The sequence below is a fragment of the Callorhinus ursinus genome, unplaced genomic scaffold (genome assembly GCF_003265705.2).
Source record: "Callorhinus ursinus isolate GAN/ISIS: 27379988/994484 unplaced genomic scaffold, GSC_fseal_2.0 scaffold3, whole genome shotgun sequence".
In the NCBI taxonomy this organism is placed as follows: domain Eukaryota; kingdom Metazoa; phylum Chordata; class Mammalia; order Carnivora; family Otariidae; genus Callorhinus; species Callorhinus ursinus.
In genome coordinates, this window is record NW_027397065.1 from 53,297,528 (window position 1) to 53,313,463 (window position 15,936).

A 15,936-nucleotide genomic window follows, 5' to 3' on the forward strand; every position below is an offset into this window, starting at 1 on the left:
CTGGGAGTTTAGTCCGGTCCTGGTGGAGCTGGAGATGGGATTTTGGAAGACAACTGGAAGCCTTCTCCACAAGTGTAAGCTTCTTTGACAATGTAACAGGTGTAGCTGAATGCCTTGGTGGACACTAAACTTACACTTTTGTTGTGAACTACAGAAAGTGAGGCTCAGAGGATCTTTGGGCAGCAATTAGGAATGACTCGAGGTATTTTTTTTTTCTTCATTTCTAGCCATAAAGATTGGGTTCTAGATTTATTGTATTTGTTGGCAAGAACATCCTTGAAGATAATCACATTTTATTGTCCAAAAAGAATGCAAGAGTAAACTTTTAAGAGTAGAAGTTCAGAAAGAGAAGCACCCAGGTCTACCTTGTCTACCTTGGGACCCATCGTACCCCCTAGCAATACCCTGTAGGCAGATCTTTTTGTATTTTGCCCCAGCAGAGAGGTGATCAATCCCTCTTGTCCTAGAAAACATTTAGGAGGAGGACTGCATGGGCTTCATGTATCCAGAGAATGAGGTTTCGGAACAAAACTCTTTTCTGTTTAAATGCTTGGCTGTCTTTCTATAGGTCTCCGGATTAAGCTAGATCATCATGAAACTTGGCCTTGTCTGGCTTGGCCCAACCATTTTCTCTCCAGCCTCCTCACAGACCACATCCCTCTTTGATCTCAGCCTCCCTGCTTTCCCACCTAGTCACGTTGGCCTTCTTGCAGTTCCTCGAACCGCTAACCCTGCGGCTTCCCAGCTTGCGGCACGGTGTGCCTGGGATGCGACTCCAGCATCCGGGCTGGCCCCTGTGCTGTCACAGCCAGCTCCTGCTGATACTCTAGCTCCCACACACAGCAGGGTGGCTGTCTCCTCCCCGGGCTGGATCAGGTGCCCATTCCCTACCGCATGGTATGAGAAACCTTTCCATCATAGCACTGAGCCCAGGGCTAATTTTATACCTAGTCACACCACTAGTGGATTGACACCCATATTCTGGTCTAGGCTGTAAGATCTATGAAGCAAGAGACAATGTCATTTTCTCTCTTTCTGCTTTTTGGTTCTCACCATTTGCATCCTGGACCACGCTATCTTGTTTGCATTTAATCTCCACTGCCTGACACATAGTAGGTGCTCAATAAATTCTCACTTCACGAAGCCATGAGCAAACAAACTATAGCAACAGCAACAACAAATTCCACACACAGTAGGGGCTTTAAAGCTTTCAAAACCTTTCACACAGCTTCTCTCACCTGACAAGCAAGCAGGACAGGGCAAGAGGGTGCTAGGTTACATTCTCAGGACTCCGCTCCAAAGGCCTCCAATAGAATCTGCTATCAGAAGGGCGGTATTTAAACAAGACTCTGGGGCCAGGCTACAGTGTAGGATTTGAAGAATGGAGCCTGGGAGATGCTTCCTGGGAAGCGTGACCTTGGGAATGGGCTTTATAGATATAATCATATACATTTTTATGAGCTCTCCACAAAAGAGGAGTTAAGAAAGAAAATGGCTGGCAAAGTGCCAAAGGGAACATATGTGGGAAGTTTGTTAACAAAAAAAGCGATAGTCAGGAGAGAATATGTAGCTAAAATAAGCTAATGAGTGGCTAGGGAGGAAATCATATTCCGCAGTGAAATAGATAACATAATGGCTAGAAAGAAAACAGGAAGGATAATATTGAAGAAAAGTTGCCAAGAAAAAGTGCTAACTGCAGAAGGTCAGAGAGTCATTTTAAAGAAGGGGGTTGAAAGATCAAGGACAATGACAATGCCTTCCACGTCACCATTCTTCTGAGTAGAGTTGGATTTGTGGGTGTACTTAGGCGCCTGGTTGAAAGACAAAAAGACAGTCCTCGGATGCATCCTCTCGCCTTATTTCATCTTGACATCCATCATCATCATTAAGGAGGCAGGAACATGGAAAACCACTTAGGCAAAGTAACGATAGAGACTCGAAGGTAGAAAGGAACTAGGTCCTAAGACCCCTCAACCTTCCTTTCTCCGGTCTCAGAGTAAAGCTGGTCTTCGGCAATGTCAACCCTCTCCTCACTCCCTCCCCATCTTTGTGCAGTCCCTTCAGCAACCTCCTGTGTCTCTGGAACCGATTGAGAGGAAGAGATCAAATGGTCCAGTGGCAGATTTGGACTCCATATTACCCACTTGAAGGAAAATAATTCTTTCTTTGCTTCTGCCCTTCCTCTCATTCCTGTCTTTACCTTAACTCTATATCCCTACACTCACTATCTCCCCATCTCATATCTCATTCACTCCTTCCACAAAGCTGTTCTTTGTCATTCCAAAATATTTTGCTTCAAGTCTTCTATTGCATCTCACACTTTCTGCATGCATTATCACTTGTGTGCTATGCATTTTATCTATTGTGTGTATAACAGATTCTGGGATTTCCCAAGGCACAGATCCTTATCTCTGGAGATGTAATATGCTCCTTTCTCAGTCTCCAAGGCATGCCTTTGCATATACTAGGATATCAATAAATATTTATCAATCAGAATTGCTAAAATTACATTACCTTTAACTATTTAGGGGACTATGCTTCCTTTGCTCCTTCCCTCTCACATATGTCACAGAAAGGAAAAAATTCCTTTATTTGGTATACTTTTTTAAGTATTTTATCGAAGTTCAAAGCACATACAGTATCCAATTCATAAGCTCATCAAGGAAGCATGCGTCAAAAATTTGGAGAAGGTTAGAAAAAGGAAGCAAGCTAAAATAGAATACACTTTTTTTCTATTTCATTTTTAAAATTTTTATTTTTATGGGACTATTTCTAGATTAAAAAAGTATACCATATGTGTATATATATATATATATATATACACACACACACATATACACACGTTATATATATGTTATATATAAATATATGTTACATAAGATTCATATAAATATATATAAAACCTTAGGCCAGGGACAGTTTTTGAAAGCCATACAGTGACTCTTTAAAACTAAGACCTAGTTCCTGCTGCTTCTGTGGAGATGGAGAAGATAAATTCCTTCAGCTGTGGTATCATGATGCCACAGCTTTGGGTCTCGCTGTCTGTCCTTGGTAGATATTCACCTGCTGCTGTTAGCTGACTAGGGAGTCGGCAAAGTATATGCATATGTGTGCAATACACAACTTCACCTGGACTTTTCGTATCTTTATTACTGGGGCCCAGAAAGGCACGTTTGAGAGCTGGCTCTGGGTCGAATCCATTAGGAAGGACCTTAGCTCTTGGCAGCGCATCTCATTTGCAAGAAGAACAGAGAGAAGGCTCTGGAAGCCACCAGGGGTCAGCGTCTAGGGCGCTTTCACTCATCTGTCAGTCAGCAAACCAACAAGTCTCCACTGAGCACCCACTGTATGCGCTGCATGTCTGGCACTGCTGTAGGCAGTGGAGATACAAGGGGGTTCCCCGGCCCAGGTGTCCTTAGACCTCTAAGCTTCTGAGAGGGGGTCTCCCTCACTCCCCCGCACCCCAACGCCTCTCATACCAGGTCACAGAGAGTTCCTAGCACTTTCGCTTCCTCTACTCCTGCTCACCCCAGCCAGGTGGGGGTGGATCCAGCCAGAGTACAGCTTCTTTTTAAAGCTAAAGTAATAAGGACCCTAGGATTATCAAATTCACAATAAAACTCTTGTGACCTAGGAGTGTGATTAAAATGTGGGTGCACTTCAGATTTTGGGGTGAACCAAAGAAGAAGAGACAGGGAAATGATGTCCCATTTGTTGTGACAAAGAGCAAATTAAAATGAAGAGGTTCAGCCAGGCTCACTGTTTTTTCCATTCCCTTGAGTGCAAGTGTGTAAAGGCTTGATGGGATAGAGAGAATTGGGTGGCACTCATTCATTCTTTCAACACATTTTTACATGTCTTCCCTCCTACCAGGCCTTAGAAATACAAGAGTCAACAAGACAGTCTGTTAGGACGCCAAAACCTTGACCTGCCTCTTGGCAAATGAATCTCGTGGTCCTGAGAAGACATTTCACCTCTCAATGTCCCCATCTCTAAAATGCGCCTGAGGGGCACCTGGGTGGCTCAGTCGGTTGACCAACCGACCAACCGGCTTTTGGTTTTGGCTCAGGTCATGATCTCAGGGTTCTGGGATGGAGCCCCGAGTCACTCCATTCTCAGTACAGAGTCTGCTTGAGATTCTCTCCCCCTGCCCCTCCCCTCGCTCGTGCTCTCCTGCACACACTCTAAAATAAATAAATAAATCTTAAAAATAAAATAAAATAAAATGCGATGGAGACCAGAGGGTGGCCAGCATTCTCTAGCTTTCTTCCAGCTCTCTCACCTGGGACCTCTAAGAATAGAGACAAACCCTCATCATGGAAATAGAGTTCTGGTGCTCCCTACTCCTCCACAAGGGCGGGGAGCCTGCTCCCCCTCCCCCCAGGAGCCAGTGTCCTCCAGACACAATTTCTGAGCATCTACGGGAGAGGCAATGGTCTTCCAACAGGAGTTCCCCGTCAGCTCACTGCTCTGGGCTGCCTCTGACGAGCTGGCCTCCCGCCTCTCCGCGCATGGGGGCTTTGTGCTGCTGACTTTCACATGGCTGTCAGCACAGCGACTGCATTCCGCTGTGCTCTGCATGCTTCAGGGTTGGCAGCCGATGAAAAGAGCAGTTCTGAGGCTGGATGAGAAGGGGAGGGCGGTGTTTGGTGCAAATTGTGGGCAGGAGGAACTCCCAGTGCTGGAGGAGTCCAAACTTGCTACAGAAGCTGCTCCACCCTCCTGAGGCTAAGGCTCCCACAGGCCAGCCTGGCCCGCCACACTCATCCTATGTCCCTAGCCAGGCAGCTGGCCCGGCGGCCAGAAGATCCTGCCCCCTTGCCTATGCGGAACCTACTTGTGCCTGTAGGAAGTGTTCTCAGTCTCCTTGCACATCGGCAGGACGAAGCCCAGCTTCCAAATCCAGAACCCTTCACTTTTTTTGTGTTCTTCAGTCGTCTGGTGAAGCCTATGGGCCCCTTCTCTGAAGACTGTTTTTAAATGCAAAAAATTAAGATGCATACATAGGAATATAAAGGACACTAGTTATACTGAAATTCAATTATCAAAATGTTTTTGAATTTGATAAATGTTTATGCTTCTTTATATTCTCTCTATATAAATATATATGAAAAACAAGTTCTGTACTTTCAGAATAGTGATAGCATACTGATTCTCTCCATAATAACAATAATATGATATAACAGTGACCGTGACTTCTATTCATGACAAAATCCAAGGTACTACTACTACTGTGTTTTCTACCCACTGTATTAGTTATCTATTGCTGCATAACACAATGTAGCAACTTCAAAATAACAAACACCATTGCACCCAGTTTCTGAGGGTTGGGAATCCAGGAACCAGTTCCGGGGGCCTCCACTCAGAGCCATGAGGCTGCAGTCAAGCTGTGCGCTGGGGCTCAATCTCTGAAGTCTGGAGAATCCACTTCTAAGCTCACTCATTAGGCTGCTGACGGGTCTCAGTTCCTGGCTGGCTCTTGGCTGAATGCCTTAGTTCCTGTCACATGACCTTAAGACATGGCAGCCAGCTACCCTCAGCATGAATGTTGGAGAAAGAGAGCAGGAGCCTAGGGCAGAAGCTGCAGCCTTTTATAACCTCATCTCAGAAGTGGCATATTATCACTTCCACATCTTATTGGTTACAAAGACCAACCCTGGTAAAATGGTGGGGGCTCCGCTGCACAGGCGTGTCAATATCAAGAGTAGGGTCATCGGGGTTGTCTGGGAGGGGGCTACCACACAGACACTAACAATGAAAGATCATGCTAACTTTCAGTTAAAGCTTAGTAAAACTAGAGATAAAAAGTTTTCTCATCCAAGTTCCTGAACGCTGAGTTCGATGCACAGACTCCAGGTTAACAACTCCTAATAGGTGGAGAGCATCTTTGTTTCTAGATATTTTTTGAGCTCAAAGAAGAGTACTGTGAGATCATCAGAATCACAGACCACCCTCTTTGGGTCTGATTTGACTTTCCTTTCGTTTGTTGAGCTCAGAGTGCCTGGCACTCTTGGCCTTGCACAGAGCCTGACATATGGAGATGGTATATGTTCACTGAATAAAGAGATCCTACTGAGTAACACGTTTTGAATCCAAATGCATTAAAGTAAGTCAGGAAGAGCCTTGGTGACCATCTAGTTGATGACTTTTACAGGAGAATATACGAGCCTTGCTCCTGCCTGGAGACATTTGCATGCTCTGCTCCCTTTGCCTGGAATGCTCTTCCTCCAGAGATGGCTCCCTCTCTTACTTGCCACATGTCTTTATTTAAATGTCACTTTGTCAATGAGGCCTCCATTGACTAGTCGACCTGTGCTAGGCAGCTTCTCGATGATCCCCAATGATACCCATTCTTTAGTCTTCGTGCCCTTGTATAATCCCCTCCTCTTAAGTGTGGACCGGAGCTAATGACTCACTTTTAAGGAACAGAATTCAATAAGAGGGATGGGATGTCACTTCTCAGATTGGGTCACAGATGGTCTGCCTGTGGCTTTCTTGAATCCCCTACCCTGCTCTCTCACTTGCTAACTCTGATGGAAGCCAGCTGCCATATCATGAGCTGCCTATGGAGAAATTGATGCGGTAAGGATAGGGGGCAAGCTTCTGGCCATGAGCCAAGAAGGGGCTAAGGCCTTACTGAAACTGAATAAGAAACCAAATATTTCTGCAAGAAACCAAATCTTTGCTAACAACCACAGGAATGATCTTGGAAGTGGATCCTCCCTCCCTATTCAAGCCCTGAGATATTTGCAGCCTTACGAATACCTTGACTCCAACTTTGAGACCCAGAGCCGGAGGACACAGATAAGCCACAGAAACTGTGAGACAAGATATGTTTATTGTTTTACGCCTCTAATGTTTGGGGCAATTTGTTATTCAGCAATAGATAACCAATGTACCATCAGAAATGTAACATCACTCCGACATTGACTTTTTCTATCTTTCACCCCCATCACACATTTGTTTCTCCTTACCTTTTTTATTATAAAATGTGCGTGTTACATATATTTGCTTATATATATTGTTGTCTGTCTCCCCCATTAAAATGTGAGTTTTATGAGGGCTGCTATTTTTGGCTTGAAAGGTGCCTAAAACAGTGCTTGGCACATATTTGGTGTTCAAAAACTGCTTGTTGAATGAGTGAAGGGGCAGGAAAGGGAGGATACTAAGGAGGATAGTATCTGAAAAAGACCCTGGATCCGTTCACTATACATGTTACTTATGCTTCTCTACTACAACGATATTTCTCTCAGTATCCCATTTACATCTCCAGTGCTGCCCTTGACCTGGGCAAGCAGGGCCCCTGTTCAGCCTCCACACCTCAGCAGGCATCTTGCCTTGGAGAGCCTTCCTCAAATTTGTCCAAGTCCTCTTCTGGTGCCTGGACTGGTCTGGGCCAGCAATGCCTCTGGAAGGTTGCCCCAAGAATAAGAGCCCCAGTCCTCCCCTACCCCCAAAGACAGCCCCTGCACAACCTAAGGGTGGTTCTGCCCTTCCCCACTTAAAATCACAATTAGAATGAAGCACTGTTAGGGGTTAGAATGTGTATTCCAGGAAAATAATATGTTATATTATTATGTATGTTTTAGATTAACGGAGACTTATTAACATAAACTTTGGTTGAATCCTAGTTTGAAAAAAAAAATGAGCTACACGGACATTCTAGGGACAATGGGAGGGAAATTTGAAAATGCATTGGCTATTAATAATCTTAAGGGAATTGTTAATTTCCATAAATATGGTTACAAAGTATGGTTATGCTGGAATATGTCTTCCATCTTAAAAGATGAACCCTGAAGTACTTAGGAGTGAAGTATCAAGACATTTGTATCTTACTTTTAAGTGGTTCAGCAAAAACAAGTCTTTAAGTTAATTATACACATACACACAAACACACACATTTGTGTTACATATATACATAAACAAATACAGAGAAGAAAATGTTAACAGCTATTAAACAGAGGCAGTAGGTGTATACATGCTTATTGGTATATGTGTTTCAAAATGGTCATCATAAAAGTTTCTAAATGTTACGTATCTATTCATTTCCAAACAGAAAACTGGGCCTCAGAGAAGTAAAGGGAGCTGCTTGCTCGCGACAGTCCAGCTCCTCAGTGGTGGTGAGAAGCTAACTGTTCAGAATCGGGTTGAGTTGTGTTTCCATCATATCCGGAACATCCTTCCTTACATTTTTTTTCCAGGTCTGAAACAAAGGCTTCCTCAAGTTGATGAGTCAGGAAAGCTGCTAAAGACATATGCCTCTGTTCCCAGCGCAATAGGAGTCAGGAATTTTTATCAATTTCAAACAGACCCACAGTTGATTGGTTTTCCTGGAGCCAATATACTTGTCATCGTGAATGAGCCCTGCATGATTTATACCCCTTAAGAAAAACAACAAAAGGATGTTTCTTCTGTTCTCATTATCTAGGCTTTTAGACATGATAGAGATAAGCCTTCAACAGGAATGCAGGTCGCATACTTAGACCTCTGCCAAAAGGTGACTTCGCCTCTGCCACTCTTTAACCTCCTGTCCCTTCCTGTTCTGGTCTTACCTCCCAGTCATCCAAGCCCTGATGTCGTCCAGCTCTGGTTCCAAGCAGCAGGGGTTCAAAAGTTGGCTCATTGGTTGTGCAACCTTCAACAAGGAAGGATCTGAGCCTCTGTGCCTCAGTTTCATCACTTGTAAAATGGACACGAGGATAGTGTGGCACGCAGAAGAATGATCCCCAAGGATGTCCACACCATAATCCCCAGAACCTGTGAATATGCTCCCTTACCTGGAAAATGGACTTTGTGTGATTAAGGTTACAGACCTCCTAGTGGAAGATTAAATTATCTGGATAGACCCTATCTAATCATCTCCATCCCTGAAAAATGCAAGAACTTTTCCCAGAGGTGGCCAAAGAGAAAGACGCTATGATAGAAGAAGGGCTTACTGGGCAGTTGACGAAAAGGACCAAAAGATCCTGGAAATCGGCTTCCTTTGATTAGAAGAGATAATCTGTCTAGGTATCACCAAAAAGTGCTGAGGAAGAACTTCCTAAACCTCAGAATTTTCCACTAGCCACATTTTTTAAAAGTAAAAAGAAAAAGACAAACATAATTTTAATAATATATTTAACCCAATGTATACAAAATTTTATCATTTTAGTACATGATCAGTATAAAAATTACTGATGAGATATTTCACCTTTTTTTGTACTAACTCTTTGAAATTAAGGAGTATTTTACACTTACCGTTTACTTCAATTCGGACTACCCACATTTCATGTGTTCAATAGCCACATGTGACGGGTGGCCACTGTATGGAACAGTGAAGCCTACAGAGCATAAAACAAAGGGCCACTGGACTGAAGGACAGCAGGCATAGCTGAAAGTTAAGGAATTTTACTGTAAAATGAGGGTTAAGTAGAAGCTTGAATCCTAAAAGTTGAAACTTGCTTCTCTACCATACTACCCCCTACAGCCTTATTTCTTCCACTTGGCTTTCAAAACTCAGACAGCTAAGTTTATAGCACGGAGGCAGTTCCTAAACATGAGCACATAGCCAAGAATCACCAGACATTTGAGGAAAATGTTTAGCATGAAATATAGAGAACAAACAATGTTGGGAGATAATTCTTTATGAGTCTCTCACATTTCTGGATGTTTCTCAAGGACCGGCACTGTGCTTTTGCCCCAGGCTGTCTTTTCAAAGATGTGTATATAGCAAACAGCCTTGAAAGATAGAGATAACGTTTCCCTCCTAGGCAGAGGGTACGTTTGTTTGCTGTCCAGTATACCATCTTACCCCCGAGCAAAAGCCAGAAAGATTTCCTATGCGTTATAAAAGATTAGGGCTCCCTAAGCTTGGGGTTCCTCTCCCACAACCGACTGCATATGCAGGCATCATCCAGCCTTCTTTGTGTTACCCTGTGGGAAATTATGCTCAGGAAACTGATGCAAATGCTGATATACAGCCGTGGTTATTTCAGTGGAAGTTGAAGGGCAATAGAGAATTGCCTTTAAAATTGCGAGAGATCTCTATTCAGCCAAACTCTCAGTTTAGTGTGAGGGTAGAATAAAAATATTTTCAAACATGCAAAGTCTCAGAAAGAGAGGAGTAAATAAAGTTCCTGGGACTATGGGAAAGAGAGATTCTCAAGATGACAATTTCGTACTTGGGGTAGAGAGAACCAGGCCAGGATGGAACACATCAGAATGTTCCATCCAGAGAAGATGTCTTCAAAAGGCTGAAATTGATAGAATATCTGATACATTTGAAAATACTGAGAGAACATTTCAACTCTTGGGGGGAGGCTTTGGAGCTGAATTAGTGATTGGTACATAGAAAATTAAGCAAATGATAAAACAAGGCAATCAGTAACTTCTAGGAAAATTAAAAAATAAATGTGCAACACAGGACTAGTAAGAGTATACAACACGGCTCAGTGATGAAAACCAGTGTTTACATAGTTGTAATCATGTAAACACTGATTATTGACATATTCTACATGATGATATAACTATTTTGAAAGAATAACAGGATAGGAAGTGGGCTTCAGGAGGTGGAGCAATGCTATGGAAAAAAGGTTAAATCTTGGTTCTTTTGTAGTTTTAGCCATTGTGAAGAAGTAATAATATAAGAATGTTAGTCAGAGATATGAAAGTAAATATCAAAAGAAAGAGTTAAAAATGTTGCTTGTCATTGCCTCGGGGGAACTCGAATGGCCTGGGCATGGAGAAGACTCTTGGCTTTGATAATTAGCCTTGTGGACTCTTAAACTAACATGTGCACGTACAGTTTCCATTGCATAAATACTAAATAACAACAACAAAAAGAAGATGCAATGTGATCTTACATTGTGGATTGTCCCCTTTCTGCTGCCAGGGCTGGTGGGCAGATGGCATAAACAAGATGGTCATCTGCAGGGGGCCTGTGGGGTCCCATGGAAGCTTCCCCAACGACCTCAGGACAGCAGCAGCAACAGCCCAGCAAAGAAGTCTCGTCAAAGTGTCACCGTGGCTATGAATAAAGCATTCAGGACATTCACCTTCCAGGAGGGTCCCACAAGGCAGGGTGAGAGAAGAACACAAAGAAGGGCTTTGTCTAAGTAGAGGGAACAGTTCACTGGCAGAAATTGCCCTGAGATTGACTCCCCATTGCCTTTAGGTCCTAAGATCCTGGGAAATAAAAGGTCAATCTATTTTCTCTTCTCAACTTTGAAAAGCCAGGGTCCTGTGGTCAGAATGTTTGCATCCCCTCCAGCTCCCCAAATTCATATGTTGAAACTTAAGCCTGCAGGGTGATGCTATTAGGAGGTGGAACCACTGGGAGGTGATTAGGTCATGAGAGCCGAGCCTTCATTAATGGGATTCGTGCCCTTATAAAAGAAACCCAAGAGAGCTCCCTTGCCCCTTCTGCCATGTGAAGTTACAACAGAAAATATCCAAAAAACAAAAAACAACAACGGCCATCTAGGAAGCCGACTCTCACCAGACATCGAATGTGCTGGCATCTTGAACTTGGACTTCTCAGCCTCCAGGAACTGTGAGAAATAAAAATGTGTTATTTATAAGTCACCCAGTTTATGGTATTTTTGTTATGGAAGCCTGAACAGATACAAGGTGTTTATAATAGGGATTAGAAACGAAGTTATATGGGTATAATATTAGTGCTATGGGATCTTGGCTTTCTTCCCCTGCATGTGAGCTGGTTATCACAGGTCCACTCAACCACAGGGCTGGGGGAAGTTCTACCAGATGCTCAGCAAACAGAACGCCTTGTCCTAGATCCAGATGTAGTCTCTGCTACTATCAGTTCACAATGAGTAGGGGAGGACAGAGGGAGACAAATCATCACAAAGCAGGTCAGCTTAGGATCAGCGCCATGCAAGCGTTCCTAATAACACACACTACTGGCACTGAGGGGCAAAGCTTCATTCCTTGTTGCATTATTCAGAGAAGGCCTTGAGGCTGAGACAAATGCAAGGTTTCTACAGACAAAAATGGTGGGGAAAGGGCATTCCAGCCAGAGGGACTAGCTCAAGTAAAGACTGGGAAATTTGGAGAGGCAAAATCCAACTCCAGTGCCAACTATGTGCCATTGTCAATATCAGCCTCACATGATCCTAACGACAACTTTCCCCTTCTGTAAATATGCCCAGGGCCACAGGTTCGGCTGTGGCAGAGCCAAGTTTCAATCCCAGGTCTGTCTGATGCAAAACCCGTGCTTACCCCACCATTCTGTGCTACGTCTTATGTAGACATAAGGAAGTACAAGCCTATTTAGGAAGTAACTTTGGGTTTCCCCCAAGCCAGACCAGGTAAAACTCAAGTACAAGTAATTTATTTAGAAGTTAATTCCGGGGGTGGGGGGTGGGGGTGGGTGTTAGTTGGTTGAGCATTGGACTCTTGATTTGGGCTCAGGTCATGATCTCAGTGTTGTGAGATCGAGCCCTCCAGCGAACCCCACATCCAGCCCCTCATTGGGCTCCGTACTGGGCGTGAAGCCTGCTCAAGATTCTCTCCCTCTCCCTCTGCCTCTCCCACACCCTCTCTCTTTCTCCTTCTAAAAAAAAAAAAAAAAAAAAAAAAAAAAAAAAGTTAAGTTCCAGGGCATTTTGGTAAGGGAATGGGGACATGAGGCAGAGAAGGAAAGAAAACCAACAGAGTGTGCGTTACTAAGCAAGTTGCTACTAAGGTAACTAGAGCCAAATCCCGCTGGGGCATTCTGGGATCCAATGCAGGAGCAGGGCGACAACATTGCACATCTGTGGGAGACCAGAGAAGAAGCCAGAAGAAAGCATGTAACAGTCTTGAAAAATTTCATTCAGTTTGCAATGGAAAGCCTTTGAAAGTTTTAGAGCAGAGAAATGACATGATCACGGCAGAATTTAAGGAAGATGAGTCTAGCACTCTTCTGTTCAGAAAATGTTTACCAATCTGAATCAAGAAGGGCTCCGTTTCTAGTTGAGTATGGGGGGAAAAGTAAAAGATTGACATTGCTGCAGAACATTTTCAGTTACCTCATTGCTCATGAAGAACAGCTGCTGAATATGAGCAGCTTTCCACCTACTTTTGACTCCTGGTCTGAGGGTGCAAAGTGGTAGCACTTGCCAAGAAGACAGAGATTGGCTCTCTGGTGTGAGCCAGCCTCCCTGAACTGCCAAGACCAAGAAAGAGGTAACAAGCAGCAGGCACCGGATCATGGGAGGGTTGTCTCTGTTGTACCTCACAATCATACATTTCCCCCCAAGTTGCGAACCGGGAAGAGGGAACACAGGAGATGACACCTCTGTAAATATCAGGTATAGAATAATGAATGGACTCCGAGGTGGATAGAATCTACATGGGGGATTTGACCTTATTACATTATCTCCCAACAGACAATAAATTCGGGACCCTCTGAGGAACTGCAGATCCCAAAGCCCTTGTCCACAGTTCGGAAATCCTAAAAGTCTAAAAGCTGATGTGCTTTCATAAATGTGGGACAAACTCATTTAGGATCAAAACCTGACCTTGTTGTAAGTTCATGCATAGTATTCCTTTTTTACCCCACTTTGGGTGAATATTTGTTCACTTTGCTCCAGAAAATTTTGCTACCCTCAATTCCGAAGTACATTTGACTTCAAGGATATTGTATAAGAGACTGTGGATCTGGAGTTTAAAAATGGTCCCTTGCCTCTTCAGTTGAGCTCACCACCACATCTCCGTCAGAGAGATGATTCTGCCTTGGGTAGCCGCACAGGGCTCAGAGAGTAAGGGACACAGAATGCTCTGCAGGAGCTGGAGCATGAGTACATTTCCTGAGGCCCGTGACTGGGAACGCTAAAGTGTCTGGTGGCAAAGGTTGGCTCCAGTCGGGAGAGTGGGCTGCCATCAGGTAGGTAGGTAACCCCCACACCCCACACAATGGACCTCCTAAAGAAAGCACTTCTATTTACTAGAAATGCACTTCCTCCCCAGAATAACACGAGATGGATCCAGAAACTCCCCTATTAAATTAATTTAGCAAAAACTGTTTTCCATCCCAAACCAACCCAAAAAATTAAAAGGTAACGGAATGGGGAAAATGTTTGCAACATGATTAATCTGGTGAATTAATGATCTCTGGGAACAAGACGACCTGAGATGAGATCCCAGATCTGCCATTCTCTAGCTATGTGACCTTAGACAAGTCACTTAACCTCTCTACGCCTTAGTTTTTGCATCTGCAAACTAGATGGAATAATACCTCCTAGGTTTGGTGTGAGGGTTAAAAGAGAGAAAACATGTAAAGCTCCTAAAAGAGTACCTAGCTCTTAAGTGCCTCTTTAATGTTAGCTTTTACTGTTTTTTAAAGAATTCTTTAAAGTCGCAAGAAAAACATGAATGTTCTGATGGAAAAAAAAATGAGCAAAGGATAATGTAAGCAATTTAGGAAAGAGAAATAAACAAGAGCCAAAACATCTGTGAACGGAAGTTTGACCTCACTGGTATTCAAAGAAATGCAAAATGAAACAATTTGGTTTTGTTTTTATTTTTCCCCTCTCAAATTGGCACAGATTTAAAATACCTTGTTATAGTAAAACCCCATCATCATGCTGTCAGTGGGTCCAAAAAATCTAACTGTGTAAAATACAAGGGTCACCTGATTATGAGGATGACAGATTCCCATGATTCTTCTTCAGAGGGCCAACCCCAGACTGTCACCATGGCAGGGTTTTACCAACTCTGCTCTTGGGGAAGAGGCAGCTTCTTGCCAGCTGATGATGTGAAAACATGTACAACTCTTCTGCAGGGCGGTTGGCGTCATGTGTCAATGGCCTTCAAAAATTTCTTAACTCAGGACCAGTGAGTGACTCTACAACCAGTAGTTTGTACTTACAGAGATCAAAGCTCACACCAAGATTCATGATGCAGGATTTTAACCCTAGTATTATTTAACAGTCATAAATTCAAAATAACCAGGACGCCCGGGTGACTTGGTCGGTGGGGCGTCTGCCTTCGGCTCAGGTCATGATCCCAGGGTCCTGAGATCGAGCTCCACATCGGGCTCCCTGCTCAGCAAGGAGCCCGCTCTCCCTCTGCCTGCCGTTCCCCCTGCTTGTGCTCCTTCTCTCTCTCTCTGACAAATAAACAAATAAAATCTTAAAAAAAAAATTCAAAATAACCTAAATGTTTAAAAGTAAGACCTCATTTAAATGAATAACAACACACTTCTTAAAGGCTATGAGAGTGTTTAAAATTGATGTTTTTAATGAGTATTTAGTGGCATGGGTAAATGTCATTAACTAAAATCAGGATACCATATATAATACATATGCATATCTATGCATGTATTAATATAAAAATAAAGTTGCAATCTGTGTTCCTGTCTGTGCTTGTATTTGTGTGTGGAAGTGGTTAGCTTTAAGCAGTGGGATGATTGGGATTTTTTATACTCTTTCTTATACGTTTTTCTTATTTTCCAAGTTTTCTCTAATAAATTATATTACTTCTATCATCTGGAATAATTAAAATCGCTATGGATCAATCTTAGGAACAACAGCAGCGAAAGCACAATATGTATTCCGTGCCTTCTGCAGGGCACCGTGGTAGGTGCCGCTCAGTAAAGAGGCTATCGCTTCATGAGTGAGAACCCCATTTCTCAAGGGGCGCTAATTTTTTTTCCCCATTAAATGTCAACGTCTCCTCTTCGCTCTGAGACTACTGTTTCTCCAACACCTCGCCCAGTCACTTCCTGCCCAGGGGCCTTTGGAAGCTACTGAACTTCCAGGCAGCATTTCCTCTCTGTGAGATGATGAGAATAATATCAACTTCACCCTGGTGGTGATGAGGTTCATCCAAGGACACTCAGAAAGCGCTTGGCAGATGGTCGGGCCCACAGGAGGTGTTTGATAAGTGCCCATTTCTTCTCCAGTTGTATTTCTCACGGCGGCCTCTTGGGCAATTAAACACATACAATAATGGTCT